The 12,182-nt window shown below is 42.2% G+C and overlaps 1 pseudogene; it reads right to left on the bottom strand.

The window, feature by feature from the left end:
* Window positions 1-12,182, bottom strand: part of LOC109049491 — a 27,622-nt pseudogene extending 15,440 nt beyond the window's left edge.

Here is a 12,182-nt window from a genome sequence, read left to right as displayed (position 1 = left end):
TTGTCGTAGTATCATGATATTTTAGTCAGATATTGTATCAAAGTCAATATTCTGGTATTGTGACAACATTAACACACACACACACTGATGGGGGTTGTATTACCTGTAGGTTTTGATGTGGTCAGCTACTCCGCACAGCTGCAGGCTGTGTGTCAGGGCCTGATGATACGTCAGCGCTTGAGTGGACGAGCCCCAGTTCACATCTGTAAGACCACAACAATCCCATGTGGAGCACTGGGGCTGCACTAAACAACAACTGATGCTTTGTCTCATTGTCCAGTCCACTTCACCTGGTTTCTTGTAGCTGACGTAAATGTAGAGGGACAAAACGATGACGTTGGTCAGAAGGGCCCGCCCACCAGTTGATGATGAACATGACCACACAACACAGGATGGCCCCGGCCAGAGACACCCACATGTTGTAGTACTTGAAGCTCGGCCTCCATCCTGACAAACACGGAGCAAACACTCAGAGACTCCAGTCAAACAGCAGGCCATCTGCTGCAGTACTATGGGTGCCGACATAGGGAAATGTCAAAATACCCTAATTACACCCCACCACTGGAGCCACGTGTTGGAGCGGAGCAACTAAACAGTTGGGATAAAACCAACAATAGTGCTTTGTGGCAGGAAAGTGCTAACTGTGCCATTCTGCCACGTTACATAACAGTGTGGGACACAAAGGATGGCACAGGGGTGTGTGACAGGACGCCACCGCACAGAATCTGCTCAAAGACATTTCATACCAGACTGATAACAGGGTCACAGCCTCTCCATGTCCTTAACAACAGTTTACACAGCTCAAAGGAGTCAGTTTCACAAAAGCATGAACACAAAATGTATTAAATGAAGTTAGCACCAGTTAGCATACATACGGGCTGTTACCACGACTAGGAAGGCTTCTTGAACACAGGACACGTACTAGAGTTATGGGATTTAGTGGAGTCACGGTTACCTTGTAAAGCTACAGACACTACATGACATAAAGGGTACAGAAGCGCTTTAAATGAGCCACATCTGAGAGTGAGAGCTACTCGTACCCTTTACGTTCATGCACTCGTATGCAGAGACTATGTAATAAAGTGTCAGAAGTGAAGATATATACCTGCTGGTCTTCTAGAGCTTTGGTATTGAGGGACAAACAAACCTCTTCACACAAAGAATAAAGAAACATGTAAAACTTCAAAAACAAGAAATACAGTCAATAACATGATGTCATTCAGAAATGAAAAAAATAATTAAAAACTGTCTGATTAATACAGCCGTAGGAATGGACACGCTACAGTAACACAAAAAAACGCTCCTTGCATAGGAACTGTTACTTTGCAAAGTTTGGTAAACACTGTAAAGGTCCCGACACACTTCAAGAGAAATCACAGAACGAACCAGTGTGAAATCAGGCCAAAGCAAAAGTTCATTCTGTGAGCTTAAAGTGAACTTGAACAAAGTGAACAGACACAAGCTGCTTTACAGGACAAACTGAAGCTGTAATTCTAACTGAAAGTGACATGACACTGGATTTCTTTCTACTGTGAAGCCATCTGCTGTGTGCTGTTTGAAGTGCAGATCTAGTGGAAACATCACGTGGATCAGATGTGTTCTTAACTGCTGCTTTCTCACTGCATTACATATTCATCTCAAGCCACAGCGTGTTCATTAATAGTATATCACTGCAAAGGTATTTTCAATGTCTTCAAACAATGAAAAAGAACGTGGCTATGAGTATATCAGGGGCCACAAGATGTCCACCGAGCATGATGGGAAGCCACTGCATTCTCTCCATTTTTTATACAAATTGTGGTTCAACCATTCTAGCCTGCTGCTAAAGTTATGGTTAATGGTTTGACATGATCACATCATTCCTAAACTAGCCAGCCTCTACAGTGTATCTGCAATCCACCCATTTTATCAAGGACTTCATTCTTGTGCATATTTAATATTTACTGCCACACTAATCAGGGTTTTAGAGACATAACCTTATCATTTAGCAAGAGGGTTTCAAATCATCAGGTGCTGGGGTGTTACGTCCCATCCTGACACTAATGATATCTGAGCGCTCGTCTGTGGAGACGTGACCCAGCTTGTCTACAGAGTTCATCACACCTCGACTCACACAAGTGGAGGAACGTCTTACCGGGGGAATTGGCCAGCGATGCGTGAAACACAGAGAAGTTGATGAGAGCGTACGATGCCAGGAAGAAATTGGAAATGATCGGGGCGATGACGTTCAACTCCGCTGGAGAAATTAAAAACAAGCATGTGTCAGAGAGAGGTGACCTCATCAGCCCATCCCATCGTTTTATTCAACAACAATTTCTACCAATTAAAAATAATTCAATTTGTCGAGATCCTACCAATGACAATGAAGGCCAAGGCAATGCCAAAGGTGAGCAAATATCCTCGCAGGGGCTCGTTGTTCTTGCCGTAGCCCTTCCCGAAAACTCCAATTCCAGGGTAGATATTGTCTTTGCATAAGGCCTGAGGAAATGGAAGAATCTATCAAACCAGCAAGACCTGTTCTGACATCACTGAGCGAAACCACACATGTTAAAACACACAGCAGTCTCTGACATGAAGCAGCACATGAGATGCCAACCTGGAAGACCTTGGGGGCGCTGACGAGAGAGGCCAGGGCAGAGGAGAGGGTCGCTGAGAAGATGCCGGCCGTGATGAGGGGCCCGAAGCCGGACACCACACTCATGACCTGCAGAACAAGACCTTCAGTCACACAACCACAGTCTTTCTCTTTCCATCCTGATGCGTCCAGTCTTTAATGCTGTTGGTATTATTATTTATTTTTATTGCCATGTCAGCATCTACGGCTATTTTCATGGCAAAACTTACAACGTACAAGAATTACATAAACACAGAATAAAAATCAAGCAAACACAAAAATACATTTACAATTATACAAGGATTTTTTTAATTAACATATAAAATTAAATATTTTCTGGTAAAATCTTACTAAATAACAGGGTTTCTGCAGGATTTTTAAGCTCAAATCTAAGACTTTTTAAGACCTGCACAAATAAAATGAATACCATATGAGCAGGGTAAGCCAATGTCTACAGTAACATATTAAACTGTAAAATGACTGTAAAAAGCATTATTTACAGTTCAGATGCAAGTTTTCACAAAAACAAAAAGTTTTCATTAAACAAAAGTATTTATTATATAAATTTAAACAACTATAAATAAATTATTATATTAATTAAATAACAAATACATTTTACTGTTTAGATTTTTATAATGCATTATCTTTTTATCAATCCACCAATTCACATTTATAGCTCTGTGATTTTTGCATTGGTCTGAACAAAAACAACAGGCTTACTGAAAATAAAAAGGGGTCCTATTATGCTCTTTTACAAAGTCTTGATTTTGTTTTGGTGGTGTACTAGAACAGGCTCTCATACTAGATTGTTCCTTTTTGTTTTTTACATATTTTACATCATTACAACGCCTCTCTCCCCAGTCTGGCATGAACGGCTCGAATAGTTCCGTATTAAATGAAAGCCCACCTTCTGAAATACGAAATGTGTTGTGATTGGTTAGCTGTGCCAGTGTGTGCTGTGATCGGTTAGCTGGGCCGGCGTGTGCTGTGATTGGTTAGCTGGGCCAGTGTGTGCTGTGATTGGTTAGCTGGGCCAGTGTGTGCTGTGATTGGTTAGCTGGGCCAGTGTGTGCTGTGACTGGTTAGCTGGGCCAGTGTGTGCTGTGACTGGTTATCTGGGCCAGTGTGTGTTGTGATTTGGTTATCTGGGCCAGTGTGTGTTGTGATTGGTTAGCTGGGCCAGTGTGTGCTGTGACTGGTTAGCTGGGCCAGTGTGTGTTGTGATTGGTTAGCTGGGCAAGCGTGTGCTGTGACTGGTTTAGCTGGGCAGTGTGTGTTGTGATTGGTTAGCTGGGCCAGTGTGTGTTGTGATTGGTTAGCTGGGCCAGTGTGTGTTGTGACTGGTTAGCTGGTCCAGTGTGTGCTGTGATTGGTTAGCTGGGCCATTGTGTGTTGTGATTGGTGAGCTGGTCCAGTCTGTGCTGTGGTTGGTTAGCTGGGCCATTGTGTGCTGTGGTTGGTTAGCTGGGCCAGTGTGTGCTGTGATTGGTTAGCTGGGCCAGTGTGTGTTGTGATTGGTTAGCTGGGCCAGTCTGTGGTGTGATTGGTTAGCTGGGCCATGTGTGTGTTGTGATTGGTTAGCTGGGGCAGTGTATGCTGTGATTGGTTAGCTGGGCCAGTGTGTGTTGTGATTGGTTAGCTGGACCAGTGTGTGCTGTGATTGGTGAGCTGGCCCAGTGTGTGTTGTGATTGGTTAGCTGGGCCAGTGTGTGCTGTGATTGGTTAGCTGGGCCAGTGTGTGTGTGTTGTGATTGGTTAGCTGGGCCAGTGTGTGCTGTGATTGGTTAGCTGGGCCAGTGTGTGCTGTGATTGGTTAGCTGGGTCAGTGTGTGCTGTGATTGGTTAGCTGGGCCAGTGTGTGTGCTGTGATTGGTTAGCTGGGCCAGTGTGTGTTGTGATTGGTTAGCTGGGCCAGTGTGTGTTGTGACTGGTTAGCTGGGCCAGTGTGTGCTGTGACTGGTTAGCTGGGCCAGTGTGTGTTGTGATTGGTTAGCTGGGCCAGTGTGTGCTGTGACTGGTTAGCTGGGCCAGTGTGTGTTGTGATTGGTGAGTTGGGCCAGTGTGTGTTGTGATTGGTGAGCTGGGCCAGTGTGTGTTGTGGGCCAGTGTGTGGGCCAGTGTGTGTTGTGACTGGTTAGCTGGGCCAGTGTGTGTTGTGATTGGTTAGCTGGGCCAGTGTGTGTTGTGACTGGTTAGCTGGGCCAGTGTGTGCTGTGATTGGTTAGCTGGGCCAGTGGGTGTTGTGATTGGTTAGCTGGGCCAGTGTGTGCTGTGACTGGTTAGCTGGGCAAGCGTGTGCTGTGATTGGTTAGCTGGGCCAGTGTGTGCTGTGATTGGTTAGCTGGGCCAGTGTGTGCTGTGATTGTTTAGCTGGGCCAGCCAAAATGGTCTTTGGTGAGCTGGGCCAGTGTGTGCTGTGACTGGTTAGCTGGGCCAGTGTGTGTTGTGATTGGTTAGCTGGGCCAGTGTGTGCTGTGACTGGTTAGCTGGGCCAGTGTGTGTTGTGACTGGTTAGCTGGGCTACTGTGTGCTGTGATTGGTTAGCTGGGCCAGTGTGTGTTGTGACTGGTTAGCTGGGCCAGTGTGTGTTGTGACTGGTTAGCTGGGCCAGTGTGTGCTGTGACTGGTTAGCTGGGCCAGTGTGTGCTGTGATTGGTTAGCTGGGCCCAGTGTGTGCTGTGATTGGTTAGCTGGGCCAGTGTGTGTTGTGATTGGTTAGCTGGGCCAGTGTGTGCTGTGATTGGGTTAGCTGGGCCAGTGTGTGTTGTGACTGGTTAGCTGGGCCAGTGTGTGTGCTGTGACTGGGTTAGCTGGGCCAGTGTGTGCTGTGATTGTTAGCTGGGCCGGTTGATCGGTTAGCTTGGCCAAGCTGGGCCGGCGTGTGCTGTGATTGGTTAGCTGGGCCGGCGTGTGCTGTGATTGGTTAGCTGGGCCGGCGTGTGCTGTGATTGGTTAGCTGGGCCAGTGTGTGTTGTGATTGGTTAGCTGGGCCGGTGTGTGTTGTGATTGGTTAGCTGGGCCCGGTGTGTGCTTGTGATTTGGTTAGCTGGGCCGGTGTGTGCTGTGATTGGTTAGCTGGGCCGGTGTGTGCTGTGATTGGTTAGCTGGGCCGGCGTGTGCTGTGATTGGTTAGCTGGGCCAGCGTGTGCTGTGATTGGTTAGCTGGGCCAGTGTGTGTTGTGACTGGCAGCACTTGGAAATGTCATCGCCCCTTACCATAGCTTCCTGCGAGCTTCAGTGTAAATATTGCGTCAAAATCAAATAATTTGAGCGCGATTTAAACCTGGATGATTGTAACCACTTTAAGTTCGTCTGCCTTGTGAAAGTTAGCGTGTCTCTGACATAGTGATAACACTTGTTGCCTTCTCTAGTGCAGCTCAACCAGGTCTCGTCCCATTCGTCAATATTTGTGATATCACAAATCCAGGAAAATATGCATTGGAAAGTCATTCGTTGTAAGTGGACTTTGAGCTTTTTATAACTATAGGGCCTTTCGCACCACTTTAGTTCCAGAACTAAATGTACAGTACTAAAGTACTGGGACGATTTTGCGCAAACTGTTTCCCAGCACCATTTAAAGGGTTGCATTTCCACCGATAGTGTGTACTAGGAAGTGATTTAAGCCGGTCGACAGCGACGTCATTTGTGCGTGGCATTCAACAATGTTAACAATGAAGAACAACGTTAACAACAGGAGGATGGAGGATGCTGTGATCGGAGCTGTGTATTGTTGTGTCTCGGGGGTTTCACAATAATGGACATGGAATGTTGACGTATAAGTAAAGCATCCCCAATTTTTTATTTATTTTTTCCTCCCCAAATACTTCTTGAAATCATAATGAAGACTTTCTTGTAGCCCTTTTGATACAACTAAATTGAAGACTTTTTAAGGACCCACAGGAAACCTGAACAAGTCCCTGAGTGAGCATACTTCATAAAAAAAAAAGTTTTCTACCTGCATTAAAACCAGTACATTCCAATAAAATGTTTCATATGGACAGAGTCTCTGCTGTGTGCAATTGGAAGAGTTTTTGCGTTATGCCTTAAAATGATGCTCAGGAAGCTCACTAGGATTTGGAACAGAGTGATAATGTAGAAAAGGCTACGTCTGCTGTCAATGATGTACCTGGAAATCATTGTGAAGGCCGAACTTGCAGGCAGACTTTCCTCCTCCAACAGGTCTGCAGGAAGTGAAGTCATAACCGAACTTGCAGGCCGCGTCAGTGCAGTTTAAGCCACTGAGAGTTACGTTACTCTCCATTCCTGTAGCATCCCGCACGATGCAAGCACCTTTCAACAAATCAATCAATACATAATACAAATCAATCAATAATACAGGAGTAATCAAAACAATATGCAATTCTGAGAGAGTTTACCTGCAGAAATGGCCACACCCATGTACACGAGTCCCGTTATGAGGATAGCCAACAGCGTTCCTTTTGGGATGGCCATTTGAGGATCCTTAGAGGAAAGAAACAATTACAGAGAATCTTTACAGAGACTGTGACAAAGAATAAATAAATGCGTTGAGGAAAGGATTGCCGATACTCACTGCTAGATCTCCTGAGATGTTGGCTCCAGCCAAAATGCCTGTGGCAGCCGGGAAGAAGATGGAAAAGACAGAGAAAAATGTCTGCCCTCGAAAGTCTGGGCCGAAGTTATCTGCCAAGATGCTGGCTAAAAAGACAAGATGTCCAATAATTACAGTAGTTAGATAATAGAAAGCACAACAGGAATGAATCAAAAGAAAACAACTACCAAATTTTAAACTCAGGACATCAAGCGGCGATCAAGTAACATTGTTAAATTTATATATATATATATATATATATATATATATATATATATATATACAGTACAGGTCAAAAGTTTGGAAACATTACTATTTTTAATGTTTTTGAAAGAAGTCTCTTCTGCTCATCAAGACTGCATTTATTTCATCACAAATACAGAAAAAAAAAAAATTTAATATTGTGAAATATTATTACAATTTAAAATAATTGTTTTTAAATTTATTATACGTTAAATTATCATTTATTTATGTGATGCAAAGCTGAATTTTTTAGGATCATTATCACATGATCCTTTAGAAATCATTCTAATATGATGATTCATTATCAAAGTTGGAAACAGTTCTGCTGCTTAATATTTTTTCAGAACATGTGATACTTTTTTAGGATACTTTGATGAATAAAAAAGTAAAAAAAAAAGAAGAAGCTATGTTTTTAAAATATAAATTATTTTGTAATAACAATATACACTACTGGTCAGTAATTTGATACACTACTGGTCAGTAATTTTTTTTTTCTTTCTTTTTTTTAAATAAAATCAATACTTTTATTCAGCAAGGATGTGTTAAATTGATAAAAAGTGATAGTTATTGTTAGTATTTTTTTTTTTATTTTTAATAAATGCAGTTCTTTTTAACCTTTTATCCATCAAATATATTAGACAGCAGAACTGTTTCCAACACTCATAATAATCAGAATATTAGAATGATTTCTAAATGATCATGTGATAGACTGGATGTTACATGTGACACTGAAGGCTGGAGTAATGATGCTGAAAATTCAGCTTTGCATCACAGGAATAAATTATTTTTTTTTAAAGTATATTCAAATAGAAAACTATTATTTTAAGTTGTAATAATATTTCACAATATTACAGTTTTTTCTGTATTTTTGATCAAATAAATGCAGGCTTGATGAGCAGAAGAGACTTCTTTCAAAAACATTAAAAATAGTAATGTTTCCAAAATTTTGACCTGTTATGTATATATATATATATATATATAATACTATACTATCCTTCCTATACCAAGGAAAAACTATAGCAAATCTCCGAAGCCTTGGCTTCATGGTTTCACTCTTTTTCATTTTTAAAGGTTTCATTCTCTTGCCAGTGAGTAATTCACAGCACAAAACGCTGTGTTCAGCACAAACCATGTTTATCAAACACAGTAGAGTTTGATTTGATGCACACCCTTTTACATTTAAAAAAAAAAAAAAAAACTGTTCATAGCAGTTTATCATGTACATACAGCTTTGTTTTCTTTCTGATGCCCACCGGTTGATAAGTGCTGGTAAGCTCATTCTTACCATCATAGCTGAAGAAGCCAAATTTCTCCTTGGACTCGACAGGAATGAAGGTCCCAATGAAATAGTTAAAGATAGCAGTGACCAAAATGAACAAGAGGAATATTTGAGCCTGTAAAACAAAATCATTTTGACAAATGGTGAATTCATAAGGTCAGCACTGGCTGATGATCAAAGAAAACTGAAGATACACTAAATCTCCTGCCTTGGCCTCCCACTCCATTCCAGCGACTGAGATGCCAAGCAGCAGGATGACCGTAATGGTTCCAATGATCCTGACGTCATTAATCTGATCGAGCATGAGCGCATCGAAATTCTAAATGGACACAAACACATGTGATTATTTGGTCTACACACAATCATTTTAAAGCAAACTAAACAATGTATGAGAGAACAGAATTGTGCCTCTTACAATGAGCAGCTCAACTACAGTTTCTGCAAAGCCCACGACATACATGGCCACGGCCACAGCATTGGCAAAGGCAAAAATCAGACCAATGGAGCCGCCAAACTCTGGGCCCAAACTTCGAGATATTAAGTAATACGCCCCACCTGAAGAAAAGATATTAAACAGATCACCTTTCTGAAAAGACAATTAGAGGTTATTCTGTTGCATCATTAAGAGACCCTTTAAAATATTCTGAAAATAGCACCATCATGAACAGGTGCACAGAAACACTTTGGACAAATTCAAGTTCATTGCTAGGACCCACATGTCTTTTCAAAAGGAAAGGTGGCCATACATGCATTGCATACTCACATATTAAGTTATGTTATTTTGTTATTTTATCCTTTGGCAACTTTGGCCTCATTCTGCGGATTCTAAACAAATGCTACAGTCTTCACTGAACTCAAATCATTAACTGATCTCTGGTCCTGCTCTTGTGTTTGTTCTTCGATGTTAACTGCATTTTGAGAGCTTTCTGAATAAACGGTTGAATCAGGCTAATTTGACTGCTGGCAAGTGGGAGTAACAAGTAGAGCAGTGTGTGTTGCAGATATAGGCTAGCAGTGGTAGACCAATCCATCGTGAGTCTCAATGATATGTCCCAGTGATATAGTGAGAAGAGGAAGGGGCCCAGCACCGAACCCTGAGGTACCCCTGTGGATAATGTCATAACGGGTCAAGTTACCAATAACAAAGAAGTACTCTCAGCTATGCTGAAACATCCTCACATATTCAAACCTAGTCTAAAGATTATTTTTTTTAAATAATCAGGGGTGAGAAAAGTGCACAGACCGAGTGCAGATTGACTTGAGGGAGCGCTTAAAGCTAGACCTTATTAATAAAAGTGTGTGTGTATTAATAAATGACTGGAATACCAAAGAAGATTAGGCCTAATCTGATTAATGGCTACACACCTCAGTGACGGGAAGCATTAGCACAAACCACGCATCAAAAATCCTGCATGCAATGCTGAAAAACAAAATATGTAAAGTAGTGAGTGTAATTTTCTGATGAGTGTGAGAAAGCAGTTCTCTAAACTAAAAAGAGTTGCAGTGAAAGCTAAAAATCATTGAGGATCTCAAAATAAACCCAATCCTACACACACACCCTCCCGTGATTGGGTTAATAACTAACGCCTGAGGTTCTCATGGAAAAATATTGATTTGCTTCCACACTGAAACAAAAATGTTATCTAGTGTCATCACCCTGCTTTCAGATGAAGGCCTGTAGAGAGGAACAGCTATCCATTTCTGACTTCCAGACTGCCAATGAACCTCTCAATTGCCTGAGAGAAAAAACACTGAGATCTTAAAACACTCTATTGAATTTCCCCACAGGCTGTGAGAACTGGAAGCTTTTTATGCCGAGTACCTTACTGCCCCTTTCATCCGCCGTTAGTGTAGTCCTAGAACAGTTGCGCCAGATGTGTCACACTCATGCACTCAGATAGGAGTTCAAAAAAACTTTGCAACCAAATATGAGAAAAACTCATGTGGAGACCTCAGGAACAATAATTCTGCCCCATAGGGTTGATAAAACAAGAGTCCATATTTAAACATAGTTAACCACATGCAAGTAATGACTTTAAGTAACAATAATTGATGCCACCAAAATCTCTTTTGGGAATCTGTCCATTTTCTCCTCTTTCCTCATCATGGGTGCATTTCTGGCCTGTCCTCTGCTGTGTTGTCAACCTATTTCCTTGAGGAAATAAAGGCTACTGAAATGATAGGAGACTTTAACTTGTCCTTTCAGTGTTCACTTGTCGTTTTGTTAATAAGAGCTCTTATTAAATATCCTATTCTGGTTGACAAAGAACAACATGACGCAAGGCAACACTCAAAGGACAAGTGAAATCATTTTTGTTATGCATTTTACATCTGCCCGTAGATGAGCTTACAATGTCAACCCTGTTGGGGGTCACTTGTGTACAGTAAACAATTGGATGTTTATGGAACATCAGCATTTATCTAAATTGTGTCATTTGTGTGTAACAGTTCTACAACACCCTTTGAATGGTTTTTGCACCAATGTAAGTCACAGTTGTAATAATGCACTTTTTTTAATTACCTCCTCGTACAAAGCCATTGTGGCGATCGCAGAGGTCGAGCAGCCCGTGATGGTAGTCACAACAGTGGCCATGATAACAATGATGCAGGAATACGCTGTGGAAATAAAAAGGTGGTGAACGTCTCCACGACTCATGGTTATCAGGTTCAGCACTAAACACTAGCCGTCTGTGGCTGGCTTCACACTGTATGCAGTACATATCCAGTGTTGAAGGTGCTAAATGACAGCTGACCACTCTCAGCGCCTCACCGCCACATTCAGCATGTGCATGAGAAATGACTGCAGCTTGATGAAAACACGAGAGTGTGCTTGTGAATTGAAGTGCTAATTCACACGGCCGACCAAAGTCAAACCTACCAATTCCAGCCTGGCCCACGATCCATGTCATTCGAATGAAGAGCATCACACCCCATATGTTTAACATGCAGCGCACCTGCACAGAGGAAGGATGCAGTTTAGACTCATGCTGACAAAAACATCAAGGACCAAAGCCGTTTCTCAAACCTCATTCACCGGGACGATGAATGCTGGACAGGAACCCATCTGTGTTTGAAGGAAAGCTGCGGGCTGACGGCTATCTGACGGCTTGTGTGGCATCATGTCCGTTACCGCAAAAGACTCCATCAGTATAACAGCAATACTTCTACAGGACAAACAAACCTGCCCAGAGTTTATTATTCGATTCAAACTATTCCAATATAATCTTTTAGTGGCGTGACAACAGTTCCAGATGGACACACTTTTGCCTGTGTGTGTTATTGCTGTAATTCCTGTGGGTGAGTTTACTCCTTCAGCAAGCGTCTGTTTTACACTAGTTCCATATGAACGTGATGTAAACATTCAATGTTTAAGTCATGTGGTGATACTGAACAGCGTATGCTGTAATGCTCACTAACTGGCCTCATGTACTTCCAGTGTAAGTGAAACTTCACCTAAAATGTTGAGCAGAAGTTTT

The sequence above is a fragment of the Cyprinus carpio genome, chromosome B10 (assembly GCF_018340385.1).
Source record: "Cyprinus carpio isolate SPL01 chromosome B10, ASM1834038v1, whole genome shotgun sequence".
NCBI lineage: Eukaryota > Metazoa > Chordata > Actinopteri > Cypriniformes > Cyprinidae > Cyprinus > Cyprinus carpio.
The sequence above is the reverse complement of the archived record's forward strand: the minus strand, read 5'-3'. Positions and strand labels throughout refer to the sequence as shown.